At 41.4% G+C, this 16,893-nt stretch overlaps 1 protein-coding gene across 1 annotated transcript in view; it reads left to right on the forward strand.

Moving 5' to 3' along the window:
* The window catches only part of b3gat1a (beta-1,3-glucuronyltransferase 1 (glucuronosyltransferase P) a), a 74,447-nt gene that overhangs the window by 20,401 nt on the left and 37,153 nt on the right, over window positions 1–16,893 (forward strand). The gene's annotated exons all lie outside the window — the stretch shown is intronic.

Consider the following 16,893-nt stretch of genomic DNA (forward strand, 5'->3'; position numbering starts at 1 on the left):
AACATTTCTAATCATAAAACTAAAGTAGGCTTTGAAATGTACAACTACATCATAATCAAGACAATAAAATTAATAAACCTTGAAAACTGTTATTTACACTGCCAGAAGTTCCTGAAACCAAACATATTGGAATCCAAGCTTGCCAGGAGATGATACCCCTTTATCAAAAACCCCTGATGGCAGGAAGGAAGAACAAAGGCACAGACAGAACATTTTCTTCAGCTCAGATTAGCACACACAGCACGTAGCCTACAGAGATACAAACCCTGAGTTTTCTCTCAGTCGAATTATGACAGGAAACGTTAACTCAAATCTATTTGCCAAAGGTAAAATCTTAAGGTTAAGAGAAGCCATGCATGATGTCTTTATTCTTTGAAAGAGGACCAGACTTATAAGGCCACCTGGGCCGTTTCTTTTGTTTTCCCTAAAGCACCAACCTACATCTCCATTCAGCCTAAACTCGTCTGTACGAGCCTCCGTTCTGCCTGAAGGCACCAAGGTTGATTCAAGACACAGTGTCAGCTGTAAAGGCCCGCTTGCACCGCCACTGGTTGGAGGTCACTGTGAACACGCAGGTGTTTTCTCACATGGTATCACCTTGACACAGGCAACCCTGATAACACTGAGCCGTAATGTAATTGCAACATAGTCCTGTGTTAGGAAGACGGAGGTGAAGCAGAGGATGGGCTGTCAGGATGAACGGACAAGAGCCAATACGCCCAGACTCTATTACTGTTAATTGAAGTGGAGGGAAAAGAGGGATTGGGAAGACAGAGAGGGAGATAGAGAGAGATAGGAGCAGAGGGAGTCGTAATAGTAACCTTATCTCCAGATGAACCTTTGCTGGTATGTGGGAGGTTAATTCAATGTCATGCCAGGGTTCATTCCACCGTCTCATTTGGGAGAAAGAGAACAGATGGTATCTGTCCCCATCACGGGGAAAAAGGCATTTTGTTTAAGTATTTTGAGCTAATTTTAGGGCCATGGAATCCATAAGAAAGCTTATGCCGCTCAACTTGAAAATGAAGTGCCATCCTTGATAATCCTCTGTGTCAGAAGTTTCAGAATAACAAGCTCAGGAAAATTAATATCTTTTTTTTTTCATTTTTTAAGGGATTGCCAAGCTGTCGTTAGACTATAATGCATTAATCCAAAATACATTTACAGTACTGGAATTAATTTCCCAGAGGTGTGAGGCTCAAGCATCATGAGCCGGGATGTTCAGCGCGTCAACCACTAAAAGAGGCAGAGGAGATGAGAGCCTCATTTGTGCTCCACCGTTCCTGAGAGAATAGACTCCTGATGTGTTGGGGTTTATGCAACTGCTGCATCCGCAAACACACATCTGGGCTACATTTTTTTATGGTAAGCAATCCATCACAGCTTTGCTCTTAGAGTCTGTAGAGTAAGCTTATCTGTGACACTTGATGAGAGCAGCATGACCACACATCAAGTATTTCAAGGTCTGAAATAACCAAGTCAGAGCTGTCACAAAGTTTCCCTCCAAGGACAGGAGTTTGACAGATTCTGTAAATGTTTTATAGGAGAGCTTGCAGTGCTGCCATAGTTATCGTGAGTGACGTATGCCTAAGAAAATCATTTCCCCTCAACGCCTGACATATGTTTTCAGCTGCTGGAGGCTAAGCAAGGATATAGAATGCTATCGGGTGGCATGCTCTCAAAACCTTCGTGCAGAAAAGAAAATTGGCCAGCATAATTGTTTCCCTTTTTAGGTGTCAGGATTAACAATTCTCTACACATGACATTAATCCTAATTCATTGGCTTCCATTGGATTACACTACTTTCTCTTACAAGTGGCGCGTCCCACAAATATCCCCAAAGGATGAGTCATACAGGTTAGTACAGCCATTTCTCTTTTTCTCAGACAAACACATGATAATTTAAAGAGTCAAACAATAATAAATACACCAAGTGTCCTCTTTCAAGAGGTTCACAAAAAGATAGTTATTAAAAAGTACATTATAGGAACACTCTGCAGACCCCAATGTAGATGAATGTGGTTTAAAATACAATACAGACCCCAAGGTTTGATCCAATAGAAATACAAGTCCAGTATACTCCAAGTCGAGTCAATAAAATTTTAGTTATTGCAATAAAATGTTATCACTTACAAAACTTTCTACAGCTCAGGTCTAGCCAGAACCGAACCTCAGATTTCTTCCAGAGTTGCAGAGGCTTCTCGGCGAGAGTTGTTTGTCTTTAATGCTGTAGATCCCCAGAAATTGATGGATGGCAAAGAAAGGGCAGAAGCCCTCGCTCCATTCATCAAAACCAGACAACCTCTTGGGGCCTGGTGGCACAGGTGACAAATGAAGACTGAAGCTCCTGCTGAGGGGGGTGAGAAGGGTCGGAGATTTGGAGGAAGTCCCAGCTTGATCAAAAAGGACAGAGACCACTTATATTTGATCCATACGTGCTCCCCGCTCCGCTTATTATGCTCAGCTTTCATAAAATGCCTCCGAGCTTTTTGTCTTGAGCCGTGAATTGCATGACAAATTGGTCTTTGCACTTTAAGCTGAGTTCAATAAGGCCCCAAATTGGTACTTAAAAGTGTGCAGTGAGAATGAGACAGATGCGGCTGAAGGAGGCTATGGAGAGTTGAGTCGACGTAAATCACATTTTGCATTTGCAGGCAGCAGGGAGAAGTGATTCTATTTGAAGCCCCGTATCAACTTGAGGCTTCCATGCATACTGTTAAAGTCTGTGGAAATGGGAGGAGTGTGAGCTGGATGGAGGAAAAGAGACATTAACTTTTAGGTCTTGACTGTGAAAAAGAAATAATGCTCAGTCCTCTAAAAGCTGGAAAAATTCCTCTATAAATGGAGGGGCTCTTGAAACATCTTATTTCACCAATAACATGTGTTTATACTGAGCAGTAACAGATTTGAATAGTACTAGAGCCACTTAAAACTTTCACTAAAAAGAATAATTTCCATTATGTATATTATAGCCTCAGAAGACAGCTCACTTTACTGTATTAGCTGTTTACCCAGTTAAACAGTCTATTCTTAACATTTATGCATCAGCTTCACAGAGCCATAAAACTGTTTGGAAAAGCGGTGATCATTCAGACAACTTTACGGCTTTCTTTACCGCCTGACAATTGAGGCTCTTCCCAGAAATCCGAGTGAAGTGCGTTCTCGTGAAAATGTCGCAGAGCAGCTGAAGTGTAACCATGACCACGACAAACTGCAGAGCTCTTTCCACCGCACTGGCCGTCTCGAGCGGAATGAGACCATGAAGACGGAATTGTGTGATGTTCCATTCAGTTGTCCTTTATGTGGGGACAAGCTTAAGGCAGGCGTCTTGTTGCTGTCAGAGAGAGTATATCATGTTCACTGAAAGCTACAGGGTTTGATTCTTGTTGCTCTGTCAATATCTGGATTAGCGTATATGTACTAGAAGACAGAACCGAACAGCAATAAGGCTGCACTCCACTTTTTATCACTTTGGGTTACATATCTTTCTAAGGGCACCTTGGCTGTGATGGATGAGGGGGAAGACTCTGTTTATTTCTCTTCCTTCCTTTTATTATTACAGCCACTGTAGGGAATCTCATCAGTTATGTTTGTTTCACTTTTTCTATTTGTCATGCATTTATTACATTGAAGTATTTCAACTAAAGGTTTCCATCGCAGAGGCATTTTGCATGCTACTTGATTGATCTCTCTTTCTTCGCAGTCCTCACTATAATTTTACATTGGTGACTGCATCTTGACATCTAGCCTAGCTAGGTTGGTGAGCTAGAAGTTTTTTTTGTTTTTTTAAAGGTTATTTTTTGGCCTTTTTATGCCTTTAATAAGTGAGAGGACACTGGATAGTGTTGGAAACAGGGGGATAGAGGAGTGGGGGATGACGCGTGGCAGGGGGCCGAGGGTGGGAGTCTAACCACGGCCATTGAGGACTGCACGCGCAAAACAGTTCCTACTTTCATATTCACATCATAAGCAGTTTTAATTAAACACAATTTGTCATTTTCAATCCAAAATTTGCTTTCTTTTTTAGCAGTGTTATGGTCTCCACCTGAGAAAAATGTCTTGGTGTTTAGCTTGCTATGTTTACCAGCTAGCTGCTAGCTCTGTCTGTCTAAAGCAGACAGTCTTAATAACATATAGTTAACACTTTTTCACATTGCCAGACAGGCTAATTACTGTAGGCCTACAGCCGGTTTACTTGGCAGCAGGTGTTAAAAGAACTCTTGAGACTCAGTGACACAAGAAGTATAAAACCTAAACAACGATATAAAGGAGGATCAAAGAGCCACTGGCTCATATTCCTCAGTTACTTAGCCAGTGTGAGCAACCTTTGCGAATTTCAAAGTCCTTCGTAAGTATTTCGTGACAACATTAAAAGTGCCGAGTAAACTCTTTTATAAATGTAAATGTGAAGGATAAAACCTGTCAGTTCCTTGATTCACATATCAAGAGAGGAACCGTGCATGCACACGCACTCTCTCAGACACATGCAAGGTCATGCACAAGCCTACACATACACACATACACACACACACACACACTTTGTGTTGGCTTAATTATGTAGTGACTTTGACTGTGACTTTCATTTTGCAGCTTAAACCATCCATGCCCCAAATGCAAAGGAATCCATAAAACTCTTCAACTTTCTGGGATTACTCTTATCACCAGTGACTCTGTTGCGTGTCTCAGTGTAGTTAAAGGATTTTTTTTTACCTCCTTCGTTTGTTTTATGAAGACTGATTCACAAATCTTGTTTGGTTTTATGTTTGCATGTGTTATTGATTTTTGCTGAGTGCTCAGGGTGGTAAATAATCACAGTGGATATATTGCCTTGGATGCAGATTTAGCTTTGTTTACCAGGGCAGAGCTGTTTAATTGCACTTTTTGCGCCACGCTCCGAGAAGTGCAGATTCATATGGAAATGTATTGGATTTGAAAAATATTGTTAAGCTTAATTAAATTTATTTCTTGGCTTTTGTTTGAAAACAATTATTGAGAAACTGCAGTATCATTACCAATGCATTGTACTCCATAAACATTATACAACCTCTCGGACCATAATAAGGCACTTTGGTTTCTCAGGAAACTTAGAGCAACAGTGATCAACTCCCCACTCAGCCAGGGCACAATATACACTTCAGTTATTAAAATACTCTGTTTTTCTAACATTACAGTTTTGATACGTCAACAGTTTAACAGTCACTTTTATTGTTGAGAGCAAGCATGCTAATATGCTAATAAGAGAGAAGAAGCGAAGAGCACAGATCCATTGGACAGTGGAGCATCCCTGTGCCTGTGCGTGCTACAGATTTAGAGGGATTTTAAATGTGCCTAAATATTGCTTATTTCCCTGCAGATCCTCTTATTTTTTTACTCCTTTCATCCCCATGTCTTCACAAAACATAACAGGCGTTTTTGTATTACCTTTAGTTTACACAGCTAGTAGACACAAATTTGAAATCCAAACTAACATACACCCCCTCTCCAGCCCCAGCATGTCAGTTGTTTTCAAAATGATCAAGGTAAAATATTCAAAGTAAAATATTTCCCCAAACCCTTGATCAAATCAATTTGCTAAAACAGTATACCTCTGTCATAAGAAATTATGTTTACATGTTTCCTGTGCTTAGCATGTCTGTAATGATGGAAACAGTTCCGTATTATATTTGGGAGAGTGCACTCTTTAAAATTGTGGGATAAATGTGTGCTCCAGTCACAAATATTGGAAATGCAGGCCATCCAGCACAGTTTCCCCTTTGAGATCAGATAAAAAGAGGAAGCTTTGGACCTCCATGCCCCCCAATTCAATGTCAGTCACTCAAAATGAGGCCAGTTTTTCTGTGGCAACACTGTGGAGAATTCTAGGTCTCACACCCACCGCTGCAGTACATCCTATCAGTCACTTTATAAAGCCACTTTTTTATCCTCTTTTTGCCGTGAGCGAGTGTTACGCATGGCTGAGTGTCCGCAGGGAGCCTCTGTGAACATGAAGTCCCAGTGTGACAGGTCAGTTCCAAATAGAGGTTACTCCTACAACACTTAACCACTTAACAAATACCTGTATTTACCTACATAAAAACCATAGGCCTAATTATACTGCATGCATACATAAAGGTATTAAATGCACACGTGCACACGAAATGCCTTTAAAGTCACAGTGCAGAAGGTAATTGGATTCAGCAGGATAATCAAAATTGGAATCTCTCCTGCCATTAATCTGTTCAGTGAAATATGCAGATCAGAGGATTTATCTTTTCTAATCGTCGGTTTGCAAATAGATTCTATACCCTTTGAAAAAACATCCAACAAGCTCTGCTATTTCATCCCAGTCAGCAATTAGATTGCACTTCTACCTCCGATGTTTGTAATGTGATCTGCTTTGTTGGCATATCCCTCCCTTCATTAGAGCGGCTGTCTCACAAAATACTTCCAATTATAATGGGGATCTTCTTAATAGCAGGGAAGCCATCCTGCAAGGGAGACAGAGGCAGTTTCTTCCCATGTACTGAGCTGACATATTGCAGCAATGCAGCAATTAAGTGAGAGGAACAAAGAAAAAAAGATACAGAGTCATTTTCTTCAGGAAACTGGCGAGGGAAAAGCATCTTCAGGCCCAAATGATGGTCTGTGTCCTGGGTTGGATCACTGCGAGCCTGGCTGTGATGGCAGAGATCTCCCATCTGACAAAAACCTTTAAGTTAATGCCAAGAGCAAAGGTCCAGACGGGCAGTCCCAGGAGTGTATCAAATTAATTACCAGAGCTTTCAAAAATCACCACAGGGAGCATTTTAGGATTGCAGAGAGTATGGAAGCCAATAATAGAATCAATTTAAGAGGTTTGCAAAGGATTTCAGAAAAGACTTTCAGCAAATAGATCCTGAGGGAAGCACAGGAAGAACTCGACTCTGCATTTTAAAAAGTTTTGGGGTGAAAGGCTCCATCGCCTCTTCCTGTACTATCGAATAAACTTTTAGATAAATAAACTGTTACTGCGCCTCAGGATCTCTGAGCAAAGATTCAACCACATCTTTTTCTGCAGAGTGTGATGTTCTCTCTGTTACCCTCTGCAACTTCACTACTCATAACACCCTCTGCAGTCACCAGCAGTGGCACTGTGTTGTTGTGACTCTGGTGCAAGCATCATGTAATAGGGATTTGGAGGTCAAAATCCCCTGATTGAAAGTGAAGTAGTGCCAGAAAGAGCACTGAGTGAACCAGACAGTGCTCTGTCAGGCCTGCTGACGACAGACGAGGGAGGATGCCTCGTCATTTGTCTCCGTTCTGATCGGACCTGTCAGGAGGGATTCATCTTGTGAGAAATTTGTTGTCTGCTTGTGCAGGTTCTGTCAAAAGTACTCCTTCTGTCTGGAAACTTTTGAAAAAGAGATAAATAGATAGAATTATAAATGAATAGACTGATGGAGAGATGTTCTTAAACTATCTATCCTGAAATAGAAATGTATATCTGTACTTATTATTGCAGCTGAGCGTTGAATAAAGACCATTGTTATATTTAAATCTGGTGTAGGAGTCATCATGCTGCTCACACCGCTGCTTGTCAGATGATGCCGTGAGGGAACTGTTAACCACGTCTTTATCCAAACGTGGCAGGTTGTCCAAGCTATGCGGCAGCACTGATCCAACAAGGACGCCCATGCTCTTCATAATGCCTCCCCTCTCAATAAGATTACTTAAGCCCAAGTTTTATGGGTAGAGGAGCCCTTCAATTTCCCCAAGCCCCTGTAATTATGCAGACTAGGTGTATGAAGCATGTGATTGTGTTCTAAGGCAGAAAGTATATTACCTTTTTAGGGTGTCAAGGGGAGCACCTCAGGGAGCAGCGTATAATTGCAGCTCGCATAGGATTCAATTGTCGAGCATGTAGGAGGGATTTTCTTATTGTTTGCTTGACTGCACTGGCGGCCACAGTCGTGTTCAGACTGTCAGTGAGCAATTGTGGAGTGAAACATGTAGGTAATATGATATGTGATTAGAGGTCGGCTCTAATGCAGAGGCATTCATGCTGCTCATTAAACGTGCAGAAGCAGAGCTGCATTTGAAAAGCGAACTGTGAATTTGAACTCTGACAGTCATTTGTGAATATTTCTCTGAAGGCCTTTGCGCCACACTACTGGCATTGCCCCACTGTAGTGTCGATTCAGTCAACCCAAGCAGTAATTTATGTTTGTATGCTTAGTTAGACTGGTACACATTATTGACGTTGGTATGTTTGAATGGTCACTAGCAATTTTCTGTGTTGATTAGATGAATAGATTAGTATAATTTAAAATAAATTACATTAAGGGATCAAACTGTATTTGTCCACCTAAGCCAGCTAGTGGTGCAAAGCTTATTTTTGCAGACAGTGTTTGCATTAGACTTCATGGAAAATGCGAGTCACCCTGGGTTATTAAAATGTTCTCATCTCAAAACCCCATATTAATTAAAGAATAATTCAGCTCTCTTCTCAACAAGCTTTTTGCAAAACATTCTGTTAGCAGCTTCCATCTGAAAATGAAATGCTGTGGGCCAGAACGCTTGTTTGGGCCTAAATGTCTGATGTTAGCATTTAGCTCAAGTCCATCCATCCATTATCTTTACAGCTTACCCTGTTCAGGGTCGCAAGGGGGGCTGGTGTCATCCCAGCTGTCATCGGGTGAGAGGCGGGATACACCCTGGACAGATCGCCAGTCAATCATAGGGCTGACACAAGACAACCTTTCACATTATCTCTCATACCTTTAGAGTCACCAATTAATCTTACGAGCATGTCTTTGAGCTGTGGGAGGAAGTACCCGGTGGAAACTCCACATGGAAAGGCCCTGTTCTTTCGAACCAGGATTCGAACCAGGAACCTTCTAGCTGTGAGGCGACAGGCATAACCACTGCACCACTGTGCAGCCCTTAGCTCAAGTCACCTTTGTGTTTAAAGCAACTACTTATTTTGTGTCGATCTTGCTACCTGTTATCTCTTTGCTGAGCCTGGCCTGTACATGTGTAAGTAGTAGTAGTAGGATTCTGTAGGTAAAAAAAATGCTGCTGCCTTTTTATTTGTCCAAGATACTTTTCACTGTGAATCTTTTCTGTGGAAGATTTAAACAAAGGCTGTTTCAGCCGCGTGCAATTAATCGCCTTTTCTAACACAGAAATAGTCAATCTTCTTGCTGATGGTCTTGTTTGCTTTTGTAGCTCATATTGAGGCATGAGTATAAATTCAATCATAAAGCATTTCATAAGCAGTTAAAAACTCTTCACAGGAGTTTAAAGAACAGCCTCAGAGGGCTCCTACCGTAGCCGGAGACTCTCGCTGCTGTCATGTTTGCCCCATAGGGCAAAATATCCATTATTCACGTGTAAGCTTATGCGTTAAAGTCAAGAGTGTGTATCACATAGAGTACTGTATGATACTGAGAAAGGGCAAACAGTGATAAAGAAGTATTATTATTAGAGAGTTCATCACAGGAAGGCGACTGCACTGCGAGCCCGGAGCATGTCATCACCTCCAAAGTTACCCACTAAAGTGTCTGGTGCTGCTTGTTGCCACTCTCACCAGTGTGTCATTGTAATGCCTCGAACCAAGTAAGAGAAGCAGAGCTGCCAACAACAGCAGTTACCTGCTGAAACCCCCTCTCCTCGACTGTCTCTCTGGGATCAATTGAGCCCTCTGCAGAAGCTGAAGATGACCCTGTAAGGATGAGCGGCAGCTGTGAAGATGAAGAGCGTCTAGTGAAAGGTCGTGGTTGCTTCACTTTGGGAGTGAGTGCGCTATTAGTGTAATGGTACTTAAAGCATCAACACTTGCCTGTCATATTGACCACTCCAAGGGTAAAGGACTGTAGGGATGCCATGAAGTACACAGACGCTATGGGCCAACTTTGTGAACAACTTGAGTTCAGTGATTGGGTCTGGATCTTTTCTCTTCATTAAAGCAACAGATATCTATCTTAGAAATGTAAAATAATACATGAATAAACAGGAGGAGCTCTTGCTAGTGTTTGAAACAGTATTTCAGGGCAGTGCTGAGTTCAAACAGGACACAACCAGGCGCTATTATCTATTTATACCCCAGAGAGCAACTGAGATTCTGGCTGTTTCTCCCAGCGGCACCTTCAGGCTGATGATGTTATTCCTGTACAGCTCTGCAGCTCTGGTTCAGGCTGGAAATTCTTCACAGGGATCAGTGTATTCCCAAAATGGTGTGTGGGTGGTGCTGTGTCTGTGTGTGTGTATGTGTGTGTCGGGGGGAAGAGAGGTAATATTATAGGGGGATTGCCTGTAAAGCCACAACCTTCTCCTGTCCTCCGCCTCTATCAGAAGTTCTCCCTGAGGGGGATCAGCAGGCAGCGTTGGGGGGAGGCTGTTCAAGAGTATTTGCCAAACTCCTAAAAGATGAGGGTTACTCTTATCTTCCACTGCAATGCAAAATCTGTAATGTAGTAATGTGATATTATGGTATACAAATTAAGCTTCCAGAAAATGCTACTTTAATTTATTTCAAGCATATTTCTCAGAATTTGCAGTGAAAGTATGTTGGAATTTTAGATGAAGTCAAAATGTGTTATGTGTCATGTATTTTATGAAAAAAATTATGCTTTGTCTGTATTACATCCTGACTCCATATTATTAATTTTCACCACTTTTAAGCCACTCAGAAATAGATTAATAAAGATTAGTACCTTTTCTAGAGCAGGTGTATTTTTTCCAGATGTTGTGGGAAAGGAGAAGCATTTAGACCATTTTAGTCTGGATGTTAATTTAGTCAAACTAACTTAACTGAGTACAAAAGTGTTTGTTATATTGGATCAGTATTAAATATTCACTTAATGTTCTTAATGTGCGTAATGGTGGAGATGATCCTGACTTTGGCCATGCCAACGTTTTCCATTTTCTGTTATAGTTGCCTGCTATCACTGTGGCCATAGCTGGGCAGGTTTAATGGCTCTGGCTTTAAGCCAGAACATGGAGGAGTTTTGGTGGTGTCAGAGCCACATGAATTGATGCAGCTACAATGTAATTGGTGGCAGAGCTGAAACCCTGCAATGAGGTCTGACACTGTGAAAGAGATGGCAGCCAGTGGAGCAATTCATTGCTATTTAGTGATTTTTTTGTGTATTATAAGTGGAACGGTTGGATTTTTTTTGCTTCTGGACTGTGTTGAAATGTTTTAAGTGTAGAATAGTATCACAAAAAAGGAAGACAGCATGTAAAAGATTACAGCAGGAGGCTGATGGTGATTTGAGGTCATCAAAAAGAGAAATATAGGACATACAGAATCTGTGCCAATTTAATATAGGTATAGGGTGCCTCAGTCATTTAATCGTTGTGTCTGATTGTGTAAGTGGACAATTGTATTGGATTATTTAAAGGCACAGTGAATTTGTATTTTGTTATTATTGTATTTGCCAGCAAGTTTTTCGGTCTCTAGGTCTCTGCAGATAAAATAGGTAACATGAGGTCAACAGTGGTAAGCATAAAGACAACAGTGCAAGAAAACGTCTTTTGATTGAACCTGTACCGAGCTTTTCTAACACGCCACCAGTCCCGGCTGCCGTGTGTCACCATGGCAACCGATGGCCAGGCTGAGCTGAGCACAGTACTGTTTTGGTCTTGAGAAAAACCATAAACAGGAGGACAAACAAAGGCTGCTCTCCAAAGCTGTGATGAGAAAACGCAGCGCAGTATTGACACCAGCCTGTGTATTGTCACAAGTATGCAAATTACCCTCCTTGTGTGAAGTCTCTGCTGCATCTATCATCCACATCTTGTGCTTTTTCATTGTGTCAGTGAACACAGCATGCAATTAAATTGTGTACTTCACAGAATGTACGAGGGCGTTGTGAGATTATTGCTGTAAAATCTTTCAAATAAATCACCTCGCAGATAATAACATCACGTCATCGCTATTAAGCCGCTGACATTTCCTTTATTCTTTAATGGGAGGATAATGAAAGGCTAACATTGAATTCAACGCGCTTCTTCCCAGCTGATAATTCACTAAATGGGTAATTATGATTTAACTGGATGGTTGAGAGTTGTGAGGGCTGCAGGGCGACCTGCACGCCTGATGATTGTTCTTGTAAAAGGACAACCTGTGCTCTGCGGCTTGGCCTTCATTGAGCTGTCAGGAGCTGTGGGGGATGCTGCGCTGTCAGCCCGCCTGCCCACCTCCACCATCCATGGGATCGATCATGCCGCCGCCTCTTAGAGAAACCCAACCACCACTGCTCCTCCAATTACTGCTGATAGGCCACATCTTTCTATCCGAATAGGCGTCAGAGCCATGCGGCGCCTGAGTCAGGGACAGGAAGAGAAAGAGAAAGAATGGAGTGGAAAAGAGAGAGGGACACAGAAAGAAAGAGAAGGAATGTGGTGACAAGCATGCGAGCTGATGAAACCTTCCATGTTGAACTATGCCAAGACGGATGCTGAACTTAGACCCGCGTGTGCATTATTAATATTGACCACTTACACGAGAATAAAGAAGCATTTACTCACCAACTGACATGCCTGAATTAATCATAGAGCCATATTCAAAGGCATGATGAATTCTCTTTCATGACAAACCTGGCAAATTTCACGTAAATGACAGATGTCTTCAGAGTGAAAAAAGGCTGCCAGGGCCGTCATTATCTCTGGCATTATCTGAAACAGCATCAAAGATTCAGCAGAAGACAAGCTGTGGGTTTTTTTTCATTAGGGTATTTTCCACTCACCTGACAACATACCTTAAAGAAGAGCAATGATATCAGACACAGAGTAAAAATTATGTTTAAGAGGAGATAAACAGTGATGGAATTCCTGTATATCTGAGGAATTTCTGCAGTCGAGCACAGGCCTGACCCGCCAAGGATGTAAAGATAGCTATTAAAAGCAGTTACCATAGTGAATTCTGCTGAAGATAAGCATGTGCTTCCCCCCCTGCCAATGGTTGACTGTCTTGCCTTGGGCAAGGGACCCTGTAAGTCTATTGTACCGTATATTGTTGTGGGTCCAAATACTTTAATATTGTTCATGTGTATGTTTTATACGGTTGTCCTGCACATAGCTCCCGGTGGTTCCATGAAGTGGAAGCAGAATTAGAAAAGATTGTCCCCCTAAGGCTCTTAATGCTTCTCCTCCAGACGCTGTGTTAGATTATAAGATTTATCAAAAAATTGTGCTGCAGTCAGAAACTGCAACAAGGCGGAAGTGTCTACAGGATCCAATGTTTATTTGGATAGCAAATTGGATTTTTCCCTCAAGAGAACAAATGCATGATCAATTCCTGAGGACGCATCTGTGTGAATGTACAGTAGCCTACATAATGTCTGAAAATGAGTATGGCTCCATCTCTATTCTGCTGGGCCACGTTAGGAGTCAGTCAATACCAACACCACCCTCCCATCCAGTCCTCCATCTTCATGTTTAGTCCTCCATCCTTCACTGTCAGAAGCACAGACTGGCGTTAGAGCCACCACAGCCTGCCTCACAGTATGAGCTTGACTGAAAGTCTGTAAATGTGTGTGTTGGGCTTGCCTTGCTCCCACGCACACACGCTTGTGAGTGTTAATGTGTTTGGTGTCTGGTCATGCAGCAGAACATGACAGAACTGTAGTTGAAAAGTGTCAGAGCCGCCTGTTTTGGTGCACACACTCTTTTAGTCTTTGAAAAGTTTCTGAGCTGCATGCAGATAGTAAGACAGGAAATGCATACGAGTATTGCTTGGTAACATTTTCATACCTCGAGGAAGTTCAACTTGCAAGAGCTCGTTAAATTGTAAAAATGGACTAAACATATCATAATGACTCAAAAGAAAAAATATCACATGGTCTATCTGTATACAAGAATATTGTGACAATATGAAGTGTTCTTTATAGTAGTTAACATGAGCATGCAATTGACACATCACCTTGTTTATTATGGTTACTTTCAAGGGTATTAGAGAAAAGAAGATTTGCCGAGCCATGGCACCGAGGGTTTTACTAAAGTACTTAAAAAGTACTTAAATTCACATATTTTTATAAGATGAAATATCAGAGCTGGCACTGCAATGTTGTCTTTGAACTAAACAATATCAGACAGAAAGGGACGTGTATAGATATAAGATATAATATAAGTATCTTAACGAATGCATCAATCCCATGAAACATTTAAAAGACTCTGATCCCATCAGTCAATCTTTACTATCACTATCCTTTGCACTCATCGTATCACAAATCCTATCAGCAGGAAATTTATATTCAGCGTAGTAACCATAGCTACGTGTGGCACAAAAGGCCCATTTTGGGTTAGTGCCTGGTTATATCTCCGAGCTTTTAACCCCTGATGAGCAGAGGCACAACTTGAGGTCCTCGGCCTCCTTTGGCAGCTCCTCAATCTAAGATGATGATCGCTGTTTGAGCTATTTCCATAAGCCTTCCTTGGGACCGCAGTGACCTGTTGGGCATCTCAGGGTCCTTTAAGATATTTTCACACGTTTAAGAGTTTATGTGGCTGTCAGTTTATATCACATTTTAGCTGTGTCATCTTAAGCTGTTGAATTTTTCTTCTATTTTGTTTTATATCTTTAACGGAATTTCCTTTTAAGCCTGATATTGTTGAAGGGATGTACTTATGCTTCTACATGAACAGCACTCAGGCCTTGAGCCTGTATAGGAGACCCACTAGTACTAATCAGCTGTCAGTTGAACACCAACACGAGGAAGCGTTGGTGTTACAATGATATATTGTTCCCTCCCATGCAGGAGGTGCAGGTTTGAACAGGCCTTTCAATCTCCATCATGTCAGAGCAGAATACAACGTGTGTGATGGAGGAGGAGGGTGTGTATCGGAGGGTGTGATGCTGCGGGGGCCCCAGCAGATATTTTCCACTGATACACCTACAAGCTATTTAAAGGTTTAAGAAAATACTTAGAATAGAATAGAGTCAACTTGGACTTCACCCTTCAACATTTGAGATTCCTCAGGTAACATTTTCACAGTTACCTGATTGCATATATTTAAGGTGCTGGGATTTATTGGAACATAAGGTGATGTTTATTCATCACATCAAATATCACACATTTGTCTATGCACTATGTGCAGATTGTAAACACCAAATCTATGTTACTTATTTTTTATAAGCTGTTTGTTATTTCACTTTTTAATGTTGTTTTACTCAAAATTGTTATTTAAAGCTCCTGTGAGGAGTTTTTTCGCTGGTTATGAAACAGACTGAAATTAATTCTGATTACTCTATATGACCTACAAGAGCAAACCAGACCATCAGCGACAACATTGATTATTTTTATATAGTTATTTTTAATGCCTGAAACCGCTGGCAGGGGGGTAGTTGTCAGATCAAGTCATTAACTGCAAACTGCCTTTGTTTACATTTTCCAGGGAAATTTTAAAGTGAGTTTTTTCGTTAAAAAATCACTTAAAGGTATAATAGGATTTTACACGAAAAATAAAATACAGACTTTTACAAATATAATATAATAAATAAATATGATAATATAAATCATCACTTATTGGCCTGTATACATGTGTGTTGGTAAGTGTGTGTGCAGACCTTTGTGAGACTCTTCGCTCTGCATCTATTCTGTTATTTTGCTGTGCACGGGACGTTTTCAGGAGGGGCGCTGTTGTGGTTCCCTGAGCCAATCACAGCGTATAGGTGCTAGCGCAAAGCTAACCGGTTAGCATGCTAGAGCAAAGGTAACTGTGAGGCTGTCGGTGTTAGCTCGGCAGGGTGGGCGTGTTCTCACACGAGACAGTGAGAGTGAGCTTCTGGTCAGACTCAGGAGGACGGGCCCACTTTGAATGTGTTGTTGACAAAATGCAAGAAAAAACCTACTTATTACACCTTTAAGCATGTACAGGACAAACTCAGCATTTATTACTTAACCTTTAGACAGTAGACAGTGTGTTCTTAGGATTTCCTTAAAGTACATTTAATATATTAAAGTTTGGATAGCCTAATTCAAGTGCCAGTAATCCTGATATCTGATTTACCTCAGTAGGTATTGTATCCATAGCATGCATAGAGTGAACAACTGTTTGCTTTGCAGAGAATCCTGACAAAAGTGTTTTAGTCCTACAGCATTTCAGTGCAGAAATATAACTACACAATTCAATGACTTATCAGAAATTCCTGGGACAGTGTTTGCATGTGAATGTATGAGTGTGGAGTCGACCCTGCAGCTTGCTTTCTCCTCACTTAGCTCTGCGTCCATGTTCCCAGCTCTCCTCTTTTGTTGATGTAATTTGGCACCACTGAGCATGTTTTAAATCCTGGGGCTCAAGTCAAGTATCTGCGATTCAGCTGGATCTACGGAAGGGGCATTCCCCATGGTTTTGAGATAATTACTTTCCTCCCTTATGACAACCCTATTGAATTTAGATTAGGCCAATAACAAACCCGCGACACGATGTGCCCTCTGCTTTGCACGTTGTCAATGGGCTGTTAATGTGCCCGACCCTTGTCTCATGTTTTTTTTTCTCGTGGCATCAGCTGGTGCCCCTCTATAACCACAGCGGCTGCCCACAGGCGAGTACAACCAGCACTGTGGCAGATGAGGCTGACAGAGGAAGTCTCATCAATAATGGAGAGCGGTAGCTGGGGGAGTCGTGCAGAGGAATTGTGGCGGAGTGAGTGAGAAGTGCAGCTGGTGTGTTTGTCTCGTTCTTCCAAATGGATATTTTGAAATGATGTTCCCCAGAGAGCATGTGTTAGAAGAGCGAAGCTAATAATAGCTGATAAGCTGCATAAATTGTCAAATTGCTGTTTAGATGTGTGCCTTTCTATATTTTTATTTACTGACATTATCCTTAGCTGTTCTGTGATTGTTTCCTCAGAGAGCAGGATGAAAAAATAATAATTATACGCTTTTTTTTGCTGATTTTTTATAAAAGCAATACATGTCATACTGCTGG

The sequence above is a fragment of the Semicossyphus pulcher genome, unplaced genomic scaffold, assembly GCF_022749685.1.
Source record: "Semicossyphus pulcher isolate SPU_LCO1_2020_fin unplaced genomic scaffold, fSemPul1.0.p SCAF_19, whole genome shotgun sequence".
Classification (NCBI taxonomy): Eukaryota; Metazoa; Chordata; class Actinopteri; order Labriformes; family Labridae; genus Semicossyphus; species Semicossyphus pulcher.